The sequence below is a fragment of the Gnatocerus cornutus genome, chromosome 1, assembly GCF_029298725.1.
Source record: "Gnatocerus cornutus isolate USDA-ARS CGAHR chromosome 1, icGnaCorn1.1, whole genome shotgun sequence".
NCBI lineage: Eukaryota > Metazoa > Arthropoda > Insecta > Coleoptera > Tenebrionidae > Gnatocerus > Gnatocerus cornutus.
This window is the reverse complement of record NC_142233.1, coordinates 8643187-8658042: the sequence shown is the minus strand read 5'-3', so window position 1 is coordinate 8658042 and position 14856 is coordinate 8643187. Positions and strand designations below refer to the sequence as shown.

General features: G+C 32.3%; 1 protein-coding gene across 5 annotated transcripts in view; it reads left to right on the top strand.

Moving 5' to 3' along the window:
• fdl (beta acetylhexosaminidase fused lobes) overlaps nt 1-14856 on the top strand; it is an 88224-nt gene that overhangs the window by 11397 nt on the left and 61971 nt on the right. The window contains exon 1 of one of the 5 annotated variants that reach the window (XM_088038616.1): nt 13854-14664. The exons of 3 other annotated variants lie outside the window; for them this stretch is intronic. The gene's annotated coding sequence lies outside the window, so the exon portion shown is untranslated. Of the gene's footprint in view, nt 1-13853; nt 14665-14856 lie in introns of those variants that run through there. One more of the 5 variants, XM_088038599.1, reaches the window with a different exon arrangement.

Sequence of the window (14856 nt, the reverse complement as noted above, 5' to 3'; positions counted from 1 at the left end):
CACCGTTTTTTAATAAAATTGTTGGCTCAAATCTTGGTGTTGATAAAAATTATCAAAAACACAATTTATTCCCAAACACCAAATTTTGTCAAAAACTGCTGACGTGCAAGTTTGATAAAAGCAACTGACCAACTTTAATCGACAAAACTCTAGAAATTTAAAAAACTAGGTACATTGATTTACAAGTCGAGCACAGTCAAAAACACAAGTATCCAAAGATTGAAAGAAGTTAAATATTTTTTCAAGATATTTATTTATAGGTTTTCCGAAATACATTTTTAATTGCTTTTAAAATTCGTATAATTAAACTACTAAGATGGCCCCTTGAGAACACAGCTACTTTTTAAGGAAAACACCCCGATTTTCAAGGGTTAACAGAAAAGCAGAAAAATCGTGAAAAGACACCCGTTTTTAAGGTATATTTTAAAATTAACATTTTTTAAAGAATTTGTCCGTTTTTTCGAACTCTTTTTTAAAAAAGTCAAAATTTTAAGAAGTATATCCTGTTTTATCAAACGTGAATACGGTTTCGTACAAACAAATTTCCCTTTTAAAAACATTTAAAATTAGGAATTTTACCTTGTTTTCAAAGATTTTACCCTGTTTTGAATTTTGTACTAGTAGGCCCCCTCAGAACACAACACATTTTTAATGCTTTTAGCCTGGTTTTCAAACTAACTTGAAAAGTTAAAGTTTTTAAAGAATTTGACCGGTTTTTCGAAGTCACCCTTTTTTTAAAAAGTCAACATTTCAAGGAAAATACACCGTTTTTTCAAACAAGAATACGGTTTGGTCCAAACAAATTTCTCTTTCAAAAACACTTAAAATTCGTCTTTTTACCTTGTTTTTCTGTTGGGCTACTTCAGAACAAAAATGAATACGGTTTTGGCCTGGTTTTCAAAGTAGCTTTTAAAAAGTTAAATTTTTTAAAGAAATTGCCCGGTTTTTCGAAATACTTTGTTTTTTAAGCAGTTTAGTCCTATTTTAACAGTCTTCTTAATTAAAAGATAAAATTTGCCTTTTTTGCTCAGTTTTTCTATGGAGCCACTTCAGCACACATATGAATATGGTTTCGGCCAAGAAAAGTTACAATTTAAATATACTTAAAATTCGTCTTTTGTCCTGTTTTCAAAGATTTTACCCTGTTTTGAATTTTGTACTAGTAGGCCCTCTCAGAACACTTTGTTTTTAATGCTTTTAGTCTGGTTTTCAAAAGTTTTTAAAAAGTTAAAATTTTTAAAGAATTCGCTCGGTTTTTCGAAGTCACCCTTTTTAAAAAAGTCAAAATTTTAAGAAATATATCTTGTTTTATCAAACGTGAATACGGTTTCGGCCAAGAAAAGTTACCATTTAAAAATACTTAAAATTCGTCTTTTTACCCTGTTGTTTCTGTTGGGCTACTTCAGAACAAAAATGAATACGGTTTCGTTCAAACAAATTTCGGACAAAATCTCCATGAGCGAAGCGAATTTCCCTTTCAAAAACACTCAAAATTAGAGATTTTACCTTTTCAAGTATATTTTTCAGACTTTCCCTTGTTTTTAAAAAAGTTAAAAGTTGAAGGTACTTATTTTTTATTCAAACATACATTTTTTTAAGTTAATACACTATATGTTGAAACAATAAGTAGTTAAATATATGATATATTCTAACTCAGATTATTATGCCTAGTTTTCTTAGTCATTTTCCTATTTTCTATGCATTTTTTTCAACAAAAACCCGTATTTCTAGCAAAACATCAAAAAACAACATTGAACTTTAATCGATAAAACTCTAGAAATTTAAAAAAGTACATTGATTTACAAGTCGAGCCCAGTCAAAAACACAAGTATCCAAAAATTGAAAGAATTTAAATATTTTTTCAAGGTATTTATTTATAGGTTTTGGGTTTGACAGTCTTTTCTTGAAATGAAAATTATGGTGTTAGCTTCGACATATTTGAAAGCTAATTGTCTTATTGGTAACCTATAAAATCCACCGGTAGCAGGTAAGATTAGAGACAAGGATTATTGTGTAAAATTCGTACAATTAAAGACACAAGTGGATTCAGATTTTTTAAAAAATAGTTTTTTTGCATAATAACATTAAACGCCAATTTTGCTTTTCCTGAGTGGTTCTGGCTTAAAAAATATTAATTAGGGAAGTATTTTTATTGATTAGTGGGATGTATTATTATGAAGAGTTAACTTTTAAATCACAGAAAACAACAGAGTCTAAAAGGTCCAAAAACTCATGTGTCAGGTAAAAGGTTTGGTTAAAAAAAATTAAATGCGTTTTTCTCAAATAAAAATATTAAAATAATAAGTAATTTTAAAATTTCCCCGGCGACCAGTGAGGAAAAATTTTGGATCACATTTACGAAAATTACATTTTTCAATTAAAAAAACATTCTTCCATTACGTACTATGGGAACTGGAAATTTGGGGATTTTATACATACATTTTCCATTAATTGAAAAAAAATTACGCCCGTAAAATTTTTGTCTACTAGAACCAGAAATTTCACAAGCTCAAAACGCAGAGAAACTCAAATCCTGATATTTTAACTCATCTTTCGTCCAACACGAATTTATTGTTCCAACCGCTGGGTTTCTTAGGAAATGTGCAGGTCAAGCGACCGTTTCCATAAAGTTTATGATTCCCTCATTACCAAATCCTCGGTAATCCCTTTTGGCAGCTGTCAATCAAAGGTGTTGTTTAAGTTGCATACTTTTCAAACACGAAATTTTCGGGCAGGCTCGTAGACCCTTAATGATCTGTAGATTTATTACTTTAAAATAGAAATCTTATGGTTATTGATGCTATGAGTGGATTATTTTAAATCGAATTAATAATTTTTTATAAGAGGTATTGTTAACTTACAATATTTGCTTAATATGAAGGAAGATGGGACGATCTACAGTATGTCCCCCGATTGAGTTCACAAGAGGAAAAAAAATGTTATTTTTCATTTTACAAAAAAATGGCAAAGGAATAATATTTTTTGCTTAATTTAAAATAAATAAATCTTTAATTAAAACTTTAATATTATGAAGCTGTGTTCTTAAAATCGAAAAAAACAAAAAATAACGAAGAACTTTTTTATTTTTAATTTGTAAAAAATGTCAAAGGAATGAAATTTGTTCCTTAACTCAAACCAATTTCCACTATTTGATTGACTTATTACCTGTTTTAGCACATAGTTCAATTCTAACTCGTAATTCTTTAAGACTGTTTCGAATTTTCTCAATTTCTGTTAAGGATGCAATTCCATTTTTTTCAAATTTTTTAATACTTACACATTATTGGGTAAATTTTTCTTTAATCTTTAACGCACTATTTGATATTGTGAATCCACAGCCTGCTATTATTTAGATACGATTACAAAATTTAATAAAAAAAAATAATGAAAAAATTAATTTTAAGAGTACAAACTAATAATTTTGAAATTTTAATTGCAGATTTATCTGTTTTGAAATAAGCAAAAAATGTTATTCCTTTGTCATTTTTTTGTAAAATGGAAAATAAACTTTTATTCCCTCTTGTGAACTCAATCCGGGGACATACTGTATGTTGGAAGCACATCAAACATTTTTCTTCTCGCCTAACACACTTTTAACTCAATCCGACATACACTTTTATTCTACCTCATTTTGAATTGAGAATGAAATAGCGTTTGTTGTCTTACGTATTGAGATAGCGGATGTTGTCAAATTTTGCGGAACTGAATTAGAATTCATAAATTCTACAAAGTGGATGCCTATCTACTTTAATTTTTAATTTATTTAAATTTTTTTATTTTATTTTATTTTTATTTAATTAAAAATGTTTTGGTATCTAATGACAAGTGGAAGATGTATTGTGTGTTACGTTTCCAAATTGTTAGGGTCCCGTTTCTAGACGACTCACCTTGTATGAACAGCGTATTGCTGGTTACATATAAAATTTGTCTGTTTTTTTTTTTTTCATTTGTGCGGTAATAATTAGTTATTTATTTACATTCGTGAAACTGTAAGTAAAATTTTGCGCCTCGATAGCAACGCTTGACTGCGCCTCAAGCGGCATTTGCTAGAAAGCTGTAAAATGTAAAAGCTTATTTTGGAACGACGGTTCAACACGACGGTTTTTGCCCACAGACCTCGGTTTTTCCGACCGTTCGTTCCAACCGTCGAAACCGTCGTTCAGAAACGTCGTTCAAGAACGAGGTTTGTGGGGCCCTTTACAGTGCAAGGTTTGTAAAAAGTTTTTTGGCCTATAAACCATCCAAACTAAAATTAACAATGCTACAAAAAAGATCATCACCGGCTCTGTTCAGCCTCTTCAATTGTTTCAGTCTGTTTCCGCGAAGTAGGCTATGAGTGAATACATTCATACACGATTCTGACATTTTATGATTTTTAATTTTATGCACATTTTGCGATCTTTTCATGGAGAGAGAACCGTGTTCTTCATGGAGTTTCTTTAAAAACATTCTTTTCAGGGAAATTCGAAAAAAAGTTTTCCATGCATTCCAGATGACATAAATTTAGATGAAATAACGTGACATAAATACCTGCCTATTATGTATAGTCAACCATCAAAGTTGCGACTGTTGTGACTGTCGCTAGTTTTGGCGTCGCGGCGCCGAAGAAGTATAATTTTTAGCGATTTTTGAGTTTTAGCGAAAATACTCGCAAATTCAATTTTTTTTTAAACATAACTGTGATACAAATATTTAGCTTTGTAATTTAAATCTAATGCGAAATGTGTTTAAAATTTGCGAAAAAAACGCTGATTTATCAAGTTAGTTTTCAAAGTTATGACGGCGCAGTGACAAATCACGTTTACACCAAAATTTCACTTCATTTACTCCTATGAAGGTCAATTTTGATTAACTCGAGCTTGCTGCACTTTATGAACACCAGAAATCGTTAATTAACATCGACAAAGCGACAATTTCACAAAGTAATACTTGTGTTATAATCTAAAGAGAACTAAAGGATAGATGACATTTGTGACACAAGATGTTGACAGTTGGGTGTAAACGTTTTTCCCAATTTTGACGTAATGAAATTGGAAACTAACTTGATAGAACAGCATTTTTTTCTTAAATTTTGAATACAATTAGCATTGAATCTAAAATGACAACTGAAATATTTTTAACACATTTATATTGAAAACAAATTAAATTAGCGGTTGATTTCACAAAACCTCACAATTAGCTAAAAATCACATTTTTAAGGCGTCGCGACGCCAAAACTATTGGTGATAAAAATCAAATGTTTGCGTCATCTATGTCAACTATGAACGTATGCAAATTTTCAAAATTTTATCTTTAAAATCAAAGACGATTATAGGGGTGGACACAGGTGTTGCCGGACCCTGTATAGCTCTATTATAATCGAATAAATTGTTGTAATATTGTTTCAAATCCGTCCAATGCTTCTAATTGTAAGTTCAATTCTTCTTCTTCCTCCTCTTCATCGTTGTCGTCCCCATCCTCGCCTAAATTTATTACTAATTTGCGATAATTAAATCAATTGGTTCTGTCAGAGCCAACTATAGCTTACGAGCCTACGCCTAGCGGCCGGAGACCCGATGTGACGTCAGCACAGTGGCCGAACGGTCACCATTGCGGCTTATGGAAATATGGGAATGAGATGTCTTTTTTCTTCATTTTAACAAACTTGGACATTGTAAATTGCGTTTTGCTTGGAATGACAATTTTTGGGATGTTCTTAGAATCTGATCATTAAATGTTCTTCTCAAAATATTACGGAATTACTTCTTTTTTTGTGACTTTTTACTGGGGCGGACACGGTTAATAGTTTTAAAAGCTTGATTTTCCTAGAAACCTTACAAATAATTTTTTTGTGTAATAAATGCTGAAAGTTGACATTTAAATAGCAGTGCCGGATTTAGGGCAGGTCAAGCGAGAACAAACAGCCCCATATTTAGGTACTGTTAGGTACTTTGCACCCTTTCAATCATGAAATACAAAAACCATTGTATTTTTCTTAAAAAGGACATCGACCATCGACCCAAAGCTTTTTTATGCCTATCTAATAATTTAATTTCCTAGTTCTACAAAAAATGGAAAAAAATGTGACCAGATTTTTCTCTATTTCTGGAAACGTATTCAGCATTCATGTTTACATTAAATCTTCTCGGAATAATATTAAAGATTTACCTCTTTTTCTGACTTTTTGGGTTGAGAAGGATCTCGGAATTTTTTCCTTCAATGTTTTTCCCAGAATATGACAAAATACCCCTTTCCATCATTTTCTCTGGGTTTTATAAATACTCCCATGTTCATGAAAATGTTTTTAGTACTTGCTTCATTTCGAAAGGGCAAACAAGGTGTGTGACCAAAGTTGTAAATTAACTGATTTACTTATTCTGTTGTCTACATACATATAATAGGTGTAATACCTTTTTAATCAAAATGCCAAATAGTTGCTGTGTACCTAATTGTAGAAGTAATTACAATAAAAGTGAAAAAATGTCGATTTTTCAATTTCCAAAGAATAAACTTCTGAAAGATAAGTGGATACAGTGTATAAATAGAAAAAACTTTGTACCTAACAAGAGCAGTGTTGTGTGTATTAAACATTTTGATGAAAGATTTGTTAAAATCTGCTCTGGTGTATTGGTTTCTCATTTAAATATGGTTTTACAAAAAAATGACAAAGGAATAACATTTTTTGCTAATTTCAAAACAGATAAATTTGCAATTAAAATTTTAAAACTATTAGTTTGTACTGTTAAAATTAATTTTTGCATTATTTTAATTTATTAAATTTTGTAATCGTATTTAAATAACAGCAGGCTGTGTATTCACAATATCAAATAGTGCGTTAAAGATTAAAGAAAAATTTACCCAATAATGTGTAAGTATTAAAAAATTGGAAAAAAATGCAATTGCATCCTTAACAATAATTGAGAAAATTCGAAACAGTCTTAAAGAATTACGAGTTAGAATTGGTAATGGGTCAGTCAAATAGTGGAAATTGATTTGAGTTAAGGAACAAATTTCATTCCTTTGACATTTTTTGCAAAATTAAAAATAAAAAAGTTTTTCGTTAATTTTTGTTTATTTTTCGATTTTAAGAACACAGCTTCATAATATTAAAGTTTTAATTAAAGATTTATTTATTTTAAATTAAGCAAAAAGTATTATTCCTTTGTCATTTTTTTGTAAAATGAAAAATAACGTTTTTTTTCCTCTTGTGAACTCAATCCGGGGACATACTGTATATTGTATGTATGATTGAATAAATGCTTGTTTTCTTAAAATTTGCTGTTGTCATTATAAGTCACAACATAATTTATAAAATTTTACAAAAGTTTTACAAGTGGGAAGTTTTTAGAGGCCTTTTTATGAAGTACGGACGGCGTCTTTCCCTTTAAACCAATGCATTTTTCGAAGCGCGGTACGGCCACTGATGTGACGTCACGATTCCTAGGCGTAGGCTCGTAAGCTATAGTTGGCTCTGGTTCTGTCAATTTTGTTGTCTTAATTCTACCTATACATTGCCACAAAGACAATGCACCATCCCATTGCTTATTTCCAAATAGCATCGGAAAACATTTTGAGGGCCTCGCTGGGGCAGGTACAAGTCCGTTCTTGACCGTCCCAGCACATCTGGGTATTCATAAAATGGTAATTTTTCAATGTTTGCAAAAACCCTGTTCTAAAATTATTTATTTAGATCTTATTTTGCTGTTCTGTGATCGTAAAAGAAACGTATAAATACGGTGGAGCGTTTATGACTTTAACTTTTTAAACAGTTTCCACCAAACTGACCGCAAGACCCTATAAACATAATCACCCTCAAGTGGTGGGTCTTGTCTGATGACCAGATTTGATCCCCAATAAATTACAGCCTTTTTGTTGATTCAAATTTACTGGAATTGGGGAAAAAATATTTGGAAATAAAGTTTCAGGACTACAGACAAAATATAGTAGATTACTCAACGTGTGAAGTTGAGTTTTGTTTTAATCTAATGTTAACTTGTAATAATTGAGTTGACGAATGATTAAAATTTAGATTAGCTTAAAAGTGCAGTATAAAATTTTTCAAATTTCGCTTAAATTAAATAAAAATATAATTGTCAATTTTGACATGTCAGATCACTTGCTCTCATTGTTTTGTAACTTTTTCACTTACTAATTAGTAGAAACATGAGTTAATTACTAGTGAAAAAAAATAAGAAAATTTGAGTTTCTTAGATCCCAAACAATGACAGAAAATGTATTTTTATGGCAAAGTTAAAAAAAAACTATATTTTATAGCTAGAGACAAATAATTAAAAAAATTATAAAGTCCGTTTAAAAAAAAAAACACCAACACCGCATTTTTTCCCTGCATTACACCCAACAACGAGAAAACATTTGTCAATTTTTTAACATTTCTGAAAATTAGGCAGTGTTTCCGTTAAAAACGTGTTTCTTTTACAGCCTGTTGGATTGCAAATCAGGATTTAATAAACTCGGGACAGCCTGGAAGGCCGTTTTGCAAATTGTCAATTAGGCAGCTAACCTATTTGATTTTATGACCAAAAAGTCACCATCGACGATGTTGCCGGTTGTAAAGTGCTGGGAGAGTGCGGTCTTGGTGTTTTTTTTTTAATAAAAAAACGGACGTTACACCCGGTTTACCGAAACAAAATTAAATCCTTAATTTTGATCAAAGATTTTTACGAAACCAAATAACGTTATTGGGGTTTTTACATCTAAAAAACTATGTTTGAAAAACTAAAACTCGAGAAAATGTATAAAATGACGCTTCAAAAATTATAAATGCTAGTTGGCCATAATTAGTAAAACATGTAAACAGTTTAGCAAAATTACCAACACTAGTATTGTTGCCAAATTTTTAACAGCACTAGGATTGTTAAATGTGCCTTTATACAATTTCCTGCTAAAGTGATACTGTTACTCTAACAATTTAAAATGAAATGAAACATTTAACATTATGTTAAAGTGACATAAGTAAGTTCCAAGTTTAATTTAATTTCATTAAACCGGCCTTTACTTAGTTACTTACTATTCATCAGAATTAAAAATCTATTGTTCTAAAATTTACTTTTTTAGCAATGAAAGTGAATTATGTGAAGAAAAATGAATTTTAAGAAATAAATTAGAAATTAAAATTTAAATCTTTAATTAAAATTAATATTTGATTCCATCATCCATCCATGTCAGCAATCAAACTTAATTAAATGCATGATTAATTTAATCGCAATCAACTTATATTGGAAATGAGGTCATTGCTTAAAAATACAAACAGTTGCAGAGTTGTAAATAAAATTTGGTTGTCTGACGCACCCTTGTACAAAAACTGACCGCTCAGATCTCAAGCAGACCAACCCAAAAGTTCTAGGGGTAAAATGTATTGTTGGGTGCATATTATATTCATACCATGGTGCATTATTTTTGGACGCAATTGTACCTTTTTCAGAGAACACCTTATCAACATCGTACGTTGTGGATCTGGGTTTTTGTTGTTTTATTATGTTATACAGTTCCGGTTATAGCATCTTTGGGTGGAAGGAAACTCTTCTTTTTGACATCTTTTCATGGTTTTTATAGTTGTGTGAAATTTGGATTTTTAATTTCTTGTTTTATATGAAAACACGTCGGTATCTAATAAGACAATAATGCCGTTTCTTGTCATTTTGGAACCAATAGAGTCGTAACCAACGTTTCAAAACTTTCGAAATTTCTCTATTTGTAGTAATCTTTCGTTGATGAGTCTAAATTCCTTCCTGCTTTACCGCTGATATTGATTATAATAACCCGGTACCCTACGTTTTCTTGTCACTGAAAATAGTAGAACAATTATCTTGAATAATTAAATAACTCGTGTAAATCAAATGAGTACTTCTACCAAACTTGGGTTTTCAAACAAAATTAAAATATGAATTTAAAAAAAAAGTCTACTATTAAATAACTATAGTCGGAATTTTACAACTTTGGTTTAACCCCGCCCACATGAACAAATGACGATTTGAATTTGTCGAATCAAGAAATGGTTAGCCTCCTTTACTTAACATAATCAAAAATTTGACGGCTCAAGTGTCACACATGTCAAGAAGATTTGCGCTTTTGGCAGAATTCAATTAATCGTGAAAGTTTCGTCGATTTTGATCGTGTTTCATCTTCTAATGTGTGCACAGATCTACCCCGACTTTTAGCAAATATCGACGAACTATCAAAATTTTGCAGAGTGAATCAGACTTCCAGTTAAAATTTAATTGGCCCAAAAGGTAGGCGGAGTTAAACCAAAGTTACAAAATTCTGACTGTAACTAATAATAAGAGTTATTTATGTTACGTTACATATTATGTTAGTTTAGTACCTCTAGTACGTAATATCTATTAACCCACGTATGCTATACAACAATTTATCCAGTATGTTGCAATTTTTATATGATAACAGTGATGACAGATGCTCTCAAGCAAGTTACAGAAAACTTTTCTTATTCAGAACTGTCAAGTAAAACGTGATATTACTGTGACCCATTGGACAATACTTATTTGTTTCGTTAGGCTGGAAAATGTTTTTTTGGAAATAGGAGGAAAGTATTGAAGTCCGAGCATTTTCACAGTATTTTCCAGACCAGTGAAACACAAAATTTTATACGACAACATTTACATTAAATTACATTAAAAGATACTAATTCTCTGTTACAAAATAAACTTAATAGTTAAATATTTCGGAGATAATTTCAGGTGACAGTAAGTTACCCGACTTTTGTAGAAGTACCATGGTAAAGATTGCTTTAAATGCTCCAGCGCGGTCAATGTAATCTGACTTTTTTGCGCACTGCTAAAGCATTTGACGCACTGCCGGCGCAAAAATCAACTTACTAATTATTTATTATCTTCGATTTGAATTTAAATTCGGAAATCAACTCAAAAGGAGCGTCCATACCAAAATGACATATTATAATTATTAATATAGCAACTTTTATGTCTCTGTAGCAAATTTCTAGAAATTTTTCAGAAGATTCAATGGAACTTTTTGTTGGTGACTGTTCGAGTTTGTTCTGTTGGTAATGCAATTAGGCGCTCATCCAGGAACATTTGGGAACAATTCAAAAAACATATAGCCAAAACTAAAACTTGCTCTAAGTTGCTTTGGTGTAGATGCGCTTTTAGAACTTTAGTGTTGCTACCTTAAGTATATCTACATGTATTATAATCATTAAGTTTTTGATTAATTTTTATTTACTTTTTTAATATAAAAATGGAATAAATCGACAAAGTGACAATTTCAACAAGACTTTAGTTACAATCTAAAGCGAACCAAAGGATAGATGATAGCGTAGTTCCCAATTTTGACGTAATAAAATTGGAAACTAACTTGATAAAACAGTATTTTTTTCTCAAATTTTGAATAATAAAATATATAAAATACAAGGTGTTTATAAATGTTTCTAGCATCATGGGTGGCTATGAAATGTCAAAGAAATTTTCCGCTCATTACAAATGTGGGTTTTGATTTTTCAATTGACATTTGCAGTTAATATCGATCATAAAACATAGTTAATATTGACAAAAAAACTGTTTTAATTATGGTTTTAATCTGAAAATCAAAGACTTGAACACAAAATCATAACTGAAACGTCGTTGACGTGAGTGACATTTCAAGTGTAATTAAATATAGTTATTCAGTATAACCACACAGCGGTAAAATAGTGCATCGCAGAAATTCCAGAGTTACCCTTGATGCTAAAAACATTTATAACCATCTTGTATAATAAAACACTTTTAATTGTATTTTATTTTTAATGAAATTTAGACGTCTCGGTCACTAATGTGCTTTATCAGACAATCCTTTTTCGTAAAGTTACTAAGTACTCCTAAAGTATTCCTAAAAATAGCTAAGTCTGTATGAAGCTAGAAGCAGAAGTGATTCATTTTATCAAGAGACGAGCTATTGTCCATCTTCAGGGAATAAAATGCATTCAAACAATGATTGGACATAGTTTCTATGTCAAATTTTGCCAGATTTTGGAAATTAGTTTTACTATTTTATCGACTAACTTATTTTGATAAGACGTCAAAAATTGAGACGAAGGTAACAACATTAATGTGAATAAACCTCCCCGCTAACATATGTTTTACTTGACCTTGACTGATTGGTTCCCTTTAACTTATTTGAGGGAAATATCTTTAATATGCTGGTGGTCGTGATTACGTGCGCTTGAGCGGTCTGTGTCGTACCCGTCAGGGTCGTACTGGCCCATTACGGAGTTGTTGCTCTACGTCGTTTTGAGCAAGTGTATTCCTCAGTGTTAACCCTTTCCTTCAGGAGCTTTGGCCCCTGCCAGACTCGTGTAAGTTGGAATGGCAGAGCGAGTATAATTCACTATACTATAAAACCCTTGGCAGACATCTAGATGTAATTCTTGAGCACTGGGTCTCCCCTGGGGGGGGGAGGTCCAGGTGAGGCAGACTTTAGCTCATGTAATGGAGAATCCGGAAGGTTTCTCGTGGGCACACAATGCAAATGACGAGAATGTACGGCGGACGTGTTGGAGGGGTCTCCGTGTCCTGTCGCCGGGACGGCGCTTAGTATATGGGTGTGATGGGGATGTGCCCCATTACCTTGGTGGCTGGAACTCTCACACACTTCGTGAGTTGATGCCGCGGGCTGTATATCCCCGAATTGTACACCTTTCAGCGATTACGTCGTTAACCAGGAGGTCATCTCCAGAGGGTTGACAGATGGCAACAGAATTACAGATAAACAGGTCAATCAATGTGGGCCCAATTCTGGCGGGTCCGGTCCTGACTAAATGTACCGATAGGGTAGTTTCAGATGTCTGGTGAGTCGATTAGTAGTTTTGATTGGCCGTAGCTAGTACCTGTTAATTGATTTGCGATAACATTTTGTAAATAAAAGACTATTTAAAATGGTGTACCCAATTTTGTAACTAAACTTAGAAAAATAAATTGAATTATAATCTTTGGATAAAAGCGTATATTTGGTATTCATTTATTGCATTTTTACCAAATTATAGATTTATAGTTTAACTCCATTTTTTGGTCTTTCATTATAAAGGTGTCTCAAAATTCGCGAATTCCGAGTTCATAGCGTTGTAGAGAATCACTTCAGTATTTCAAATACGAAAAAAAAAAAGGATTTGGGACTTTCCCACAAAGATACATTGATCTGAATGAGCACTCTTTGAACTGCATTTTCTTCAAATGCAGTGTAAAAATTCCAGTGTTTATTGTTATTTATGGGTTCCCCCTACCGCGCTCTGAATTCGGAATTTTCTAATTTTGAGACATTCTGTAGTTATTTAGGTTTGATGGAGGAATGAGACTACGTAAAATATACAAATTTTAATTAAGGTGCAGGTGAATAACGTACAAGGTGTTTATAAATGTTTCTAGCATCAAGGGTGGCTATGAAATGTCAAAGAAATTTGCCGCTCATTACAAATGTGGGTTTCGATTTTCAACTGACATTTTCAGTTAACCTCAAACATGGAGCAAAGTAAATTTTGAAAAATAAACGGTTCTAGTTGTGGTTTAAAACCTGAAAATCAAAAACTTGGGCACAGAATTGTAACTGAAACGTCATGGACGTAAGTAACATTATAAATAATTTCCAAGATAGTTATATTCACTATGAAAACAAAGCGGCAAAATAGTGCACGACAGGAATTCCAGCGCTACCCTTGATGCTAAAAACATTTATAAACATCTTGTATTACTGGTTGCAATGGAACTTCGTTTTTTTTCTGGCAATGCATCTTTTTTGCTGTCATTTCAGCTTGTTTTTCTGGCAGTGCAACATTTTTTTGGTAATGCAACTTTTTAGAAAAAAGTGTGTTGCTCGCCTTTTAATTATTTTCCACTATTGATAAATTAGTTTAAAATTAATCATCGTTTTATATTTTTACCTTGTCGCAATATTTCAATTGTAAATAGGTAATGTAAAACGAACCGATTGTTGTTGTTATTAATGTAGATAACATTTTTACAAAGTGCGTTCCACTGGCACTTTTTGTCCGATGGCGAAGACATTCTCATTGAAAGTGCAATAGCCTCCGTATAACTGACCAAGTAGGTTTCACTTCCTCGTAAGTCATACTAAAAGCATGACATAAATTTGTAACTATTATTACCTTATTACTTAGTAGGAAACGCGAAAGTGTGTGAGAAGCCGTAGAATGACGTCTTCTGCGAAGACCCCGACACGGTTACTCGTCGTAGCCGAGATCGCCCAACGTGACCATGATGTTAACGATGTTACGACGGTACGATTGCGACGTAAACCAGTCTGATTCTCAAAGAGTTCCGTGCTGTACGCATTTAAAAAATATCCCACTCCTAATGAAATAAACCCACCATCCTAGAAACCGTAAATAGTGTCTCCCCCGGTGAGTAATTAAATTAGTGATGTGGAAGAGAGCACCTAGCATTGTGACATCATTTTACCGCTGAATTCGATCAGTTGGAGACCAGCAGCAGTTGTTTCTTTGCCGTCTGCTGGGTCGACGGTCCAAGGTCGGTGGTAAAGAAGCTGCCCTGTGTATCTCTTGACAGTTCTTTCTTTTACCTGTGTTCGCGATGGTTGCTACCCAGGCCATCCCGTCGTTGCTAACTTTCTCTTCCTTCAGTGTTCAGTGAAAATTAGTGCCAATCGTGCAAATGTTGGTTACAATCAGTTTATTGATAACACGTAAGTTCTATTTGTACTGTAGTACCATTACCGCTACCTCAGTCGCACTAGGTCGCTCGTGTTTTGCGCAACAATGCAATAAGGACAGCACACTTTGAATTATACGTACTCGTAATAATACAATGCTATTTAACACTCTTAAAACAATATATTATATTAATTCTTATTTGCATTTTAAATGAGTTGACTGCG